Source organism: Cebus imitator, unplaced genomic scaffold (assembly GCF_001604975.1).
Source record: "Cebus imitator isolate Cc_AM_T3 unplaced genomic scaffold, Cebus_imitator-1.0 Scaffold9, whole genome shotgun sequence".
NCBI classification, from domain to species: Eukaryota; Metazoa; Chordata; class Mammalia; order Primates; family Cebidae; genus Cebus; species Cebus imitator.
The window spans coordinates 630,947-636,284 of NW_016107324.1; positions in this window are offsets into that span (position 1 = coordinate 630,947).

Here is a 5,338-nt window from a genome sequence, read left to right on the forward strand (position 1 = left end):
GAATGCCAACTAACACTTGAATAAGGCACCTTTTGCTCTGAAAATTTGACAACGGTTTGTAAATGTCCTATAGTTATATTTTTTCAGTTTCAATTAGTTTGGCCTTGTTTGTTGTGAAATATACATATAAGAAAGTGCAGAAAGAATGAATGTAACTTATTTTTAAATAGATCTTTAGAGTGGCTCTCTATTATTATTTAGCTTGATCCTCTGCACAGCTGTGTGAGGAGGGAATGGGAGACATCACATTTTGTAAGTGAGGAAGCACAGAAGGGAGATGACTTTCCCAACGTTAGAAGACAGAGGTGGTTTCAGAGCTTGAACCCACGTCTTCTGCCTCAGACCCCTCGAGTGTTTACCCCATGCTGCCTCTCTCAGAGACGAGAAATCCCATGAAGTTTGGCAGAGATAGAAAGAGGCAGCACAGCTTTTTGGAAATTATTGGTAAGTGTAAGTGAACAGAGAGGACTAGTAGTCACTGTTCATATTGAAACATAAGATATTCCAGAGGTGTGGAGTCGATGCATCGTGAACTACCACTTGACATAAACAGTGTCTTAGTGCAAGGAACGTTGCAAAGCAGCTCTCGTAGATTTAAGATTTTACTATAAATGAAATAAAAGGGGAAAGAGGCACATATCTTTGGCAACCTTTTCTCCTTGTCACTATTTTTGGTTCCTCATCTGAAGAAAGTTTTGAAGATTTCCTTGTAAGGAGAAAAGCAAAACATCATGCCATGACCTCGTGACCTCAGTAGAAACAGTTATGAGTGAATGAATATTTCTCTTCTCTAGCACTTGGGAGGAAATTGTGGCAGACTGTAGAGCCTTCCCACCCACCCAAATGGCATAAACGAATGAAATCATCTCAGTGATCTCCAAAGGCCATCTCTGGGACTCATTACTCTCAGCATTTCAGATACGGAATGCCCCTGGGATTTGAATCAGGGTGCACCCTAAGAAGAAGGCAGCCTTTTCTTCCTTAAGTAGGCATTGGACCCGAGCCCTTAGAAGAGATGTTTGGTGATACGTATTTGGTTTTCATAAACCCTTTCATCTATGGAATTTCTTCCAGATGGAGGAAAGAGAAGAAGCAATAAAGCAAATGTCTCTCTCCCATGTTTGTGTAGATTAGTTATAATTATGTGAACAAGCCACTGAGCAGTGAGAATAAAGTATAATCTTTCTCTCACACAGCAGTCAACTGACCCAGCTCATTTATTTATTAAACATACTTATATAAAGCTTATTGAGTGCCAGGTAAGGGCTTTACAGATAGTAACTCATCTACAACCCTCTGAGGGAGGTATTATTTACAAAAAAGGAAACTAAAACACGCAAAGTTTAATTAACTGGCCCAAGTCAAAGAGCCTGTAAGTGGACCCAGGCAGGGATCATGCCTTGAACCACCATATATTCCGTCTCTCATTGTCCTGTATACAGAAGTCCAGGAAGAATGTCTGTCTGAAGATGGAGTAACTTGGGAGAAGGGATTATGTATCTATTAGTTTCAGTGCCTTATACATATGCACATATACATATGTATGTATATAATATATGGTGTAGAAAATTTATGCTTCTCTAAAAAAAAGAAGGAAAGAAAATAGAAAGGAGGGAGGCAGCAGGGGGGAAGGAAAGAAGAGATGGAGGGAGGAAAAATGGAGGAAGAATCATTATATATGAAGAAGGAAGGAAGGAAAGAAGAAAAAAGGAAAGGAAAAGAGGGAGCAAGGGAAGGAGGGAGGGAGGAAAAATAGAGGGAGAATCATCATGTGGCAGAAAGAAAATCCTAGTTTGGGCATTCTCTCAAAGGCTGCTGAAGATGAACTTATCCTCAGTATCCTCATTTCTTTAAACTGGGAGGAAGGATTGTCACAGCCAACCTGCTTTCACTATGGGTTGTTTGTTTATAAATATAAGTCAAATTAAATACTGTAATGTATGTCAAAGAACTTTTAAAAATTTTGATATATATGCCCAAGTATTTCTGTAATTACTATAATCAAGCCAGCTTACCAATTTTTGTTTTCAATTTTTCCTTATCTCACCCTTGCTTTGACTTTGGGGTAGAAAAAAAAAAGACTCGAACTAAAATTCTCATGTTCTCCAAAAGTCATTAGAACTAGCTGCTAATCTTTTTTTCTTTAGCTGAACATTCCAAATATTACACCACTTCCCAAAACACAAAACATTCATTATTATAATGACACCTTCACAAAGGAAGCATTCTCTGAATGGCATTCCTCCAAAATCTGAAAGTATACTCACCTTCAAGGCTTCGAAATGTTGGATTGGCTCGCAATTGTTCAGCCCTTCTGTTAATCACGAAGGTAGGGGTGATCATCTTCTGATTATCTGGATCTACAGCTTCAGAGTCTTTCCTACAGGAAGCTTTATTCTCTTTAGGCCTCTTCCTGTCCATCAGCCCTCTCTCAATCACAGAGCAGGGCTCATCTCCTTTGAGGTGTCCACTTTCTCTTTTGGCCTTTTTCCTAGGAGAGTTTCAAGGGCAGACATTGGGGCCCTGTCGGAAGGGGATTGGGACTGAGGGACAAGGTATCTGGGTTTATAAAATTTTAAGACTTGATTTTTAAATTTTGTATTGAGGCAGAGTCTCACTCTGTTGTCCAGGCCCCTGCAGTGGCATGATCTTGGCTCACTGCGGCCTTCTGGGCTCAAGTGATCCTCCCACCTCAGTCTCCTAAGTAGCTGGGACTATAGGTGTGTGTCACCATGCCTGGATCATTTTTCTATTTTGATAGAGACCAGGTTTTGCCATGTTGCCAGGCTGGTCTTGAACTCCTGGGCTCAAGCAATCTGCCTGCCACAGACTCCCATACTACTGAGACTACAGGCATGAGCCACTGTGCCTAGCCTGAGTCTATGAAATCTTTAGCTTCAGATTTATTTATCTATTTGTTCATCTGGATATCTCACAGGCATTTCCAACCCATCGTGTCTCAATCTTTTTAAAAATTATATTTGATTATGGATTTAGGGGGTATATCTCTAGGTTTGTTACATGAGTATGCTGTGTAATGCAGGGGTTTGGGTTTCTAGCGAACCCATCACCCAAATAGTGAACATTTACCCAGTAGGTAATTTTTCAACCCTTGTTCCCCTTTCACCCTCCCCTCTTTTGGAGCCCTCACTGTCTATTCTTTCCATCTTTATGACCAAGGGTACCCATTGTTTAGCTCCCACTTACAATTGAGAACACGTGGTATCTGATTTTCTGTTTCTGAGTTATTCACTTAGGATAATGGCCTCCAGCTTCATCCACGTTGTTGTGAAGGACACAATTTCATTTTTCATGGCTGTGTAGTTTTCCATGGTACATATGTATAACATTTTAACAATTCACCATTCATGGCCATTGTGTTCAAATCTGAGCCCACCATCATGAATCTTCTTCCAGGGACTGGTACCACCATCTGCCCAGCCCTGGAGTTGCTGTGGCCCTGCTCTCTCCCTCAGACCCATAGTCACCAAGTCCCCCTGACTCTGCCTCCTCAGTGCTTCCGTCATGGTTTGCTTTCAATTCGCCTTCCATATTGTGGCTACAGGGATCCGAAACTAATTTGTTCATTATTACTCCTCTGTTTAAACAATTTTAGGGGTTTATTCCTGGCACGACACAGAGCCCTAACTGCCAGCCTGGCAGAAAAGGCTCCTAGTGACCTGTTCTCTGCCCATCCTGAGAAACCTCAGCTCCACCAGCTTCCTGGCACATACCTGCACTTAGCCACACTGGCTACATTCAACTGCAAATGAACTCTCCCTCCTTTTCCACCAGGCTAAGTTCTCTGCACCCTGGAATACTCAGCTCCAACATTCTGTCTCCCCAGCCTGCTGCCCAGGTCCTCCCTGCTGCTGTCATAGAGACCCAAGTGAAGCCCTTGCCATGTTGTACGCTGTTAGTTTCCTTTTATCTATCTATTCGGAAGATCTTCAGAGACAGGAAGTACTTGTTTATCTTTCTATTTCCAAACCTGGAATAGAGTATTGCACTAAATAAATGTTCCAAAAATGTTACTGAATGAATAGATGTATCCTAAAATCACCTGTCTACTGTCTGCAGATTCAGCCAGTGCCGCTCTGAAGGGCACACGGAATCCCACACAACTTAGCCTCTGATCAGAGCACCAACTTTACACAAAGGGAGTGTTGGTGGGAGCCCAGGGTCATGGAATCCACTGATCATATCACAAATTGTAACATCTAGAAGCAACCACCTCATCATGGAACACAAGAGCAGCCTACTGGATACACAGACACAGCTGAAAATGACACTGAGAAGCAATTCTCTGAAAGGATAGGCATGTCCTCAGACACCTCTCTATGGCGCTGTGTAGGAAGAATACACAAGTCTGGGAACCAAGGGGTGGAAGTGGGGGTGCCTGTGCTATCACTTCCAGTGATCCACTGGAGGACTTTGCACTTCTTATCTCCTCAACTCTGGACTCTGTAGTGGAGGTTCTCATCCCCCAAAGGACACACTCTTACCAAGGGATCCGGATGGGACCCCATTGCACTGTAAGCTGCAGCTGCCTCCAGGACATGTGAGACTCCTTGAGTCCAGGGACCAACAGACGAAAGAAGGAATCACCATCTTGGCAGGTGTAATTGCCCCTGGCAGGCAGGATAGGGTAGGGTCACTTTTGTACATTGAAGCAGAGAAGAAGACACGTGGGCCCCAGATGCTCCACTGAGCACTCCCTGTAGCAGCTTTGGCAGCTGACTTTGGTTTGGGCACTCCCCATTGGCCAGGATGAAGTGATTTTAGAATTGTGATGCTGTCCAAGATGCTTTCTGGTCAACTTTTCTTCCTTCCTGCTCTCCTTTCACAGGTGAGATCCTTGCATTGCAGTTTTGTCTTTTTATTTTTTGAGATGGGGTCTCGCTCTGCCACCCAGGCTGAAGTGCAGTGGTGAGATCTTGGCTCACTGCAACCTCTGCCTCCCAGGCTCAAGCAATTCTCCCACCTCAGCCTCCCAAGTAGCTGGGATTACAGGCATGCATCACCATGCTTGGCTAATTTTTGTAGAGACGGGGTTTCCTCATGTGGCCCAGGCTGGTCTGGAACTCCTGAGCTTAAGCAATCCACTTACCTCGGCCTCCCAACGTGCTGGGATTACAAGCATGAGCCACTACACCCAGCTGGCTGGGATTACAAGCATGAGCCACTACACCCAGCTGGTCTCTTTCTTTTTAACAGGCATTTCCCCTAATAAGTCTCTTGCACTTCCAATCCCATCTGGCCATCTGCTTCTCAGAGTACCAAGACTGCACAAGATGCAGTCCTTCTCATGAGCATCTGCTTTTTTTTTTTTTTTTTT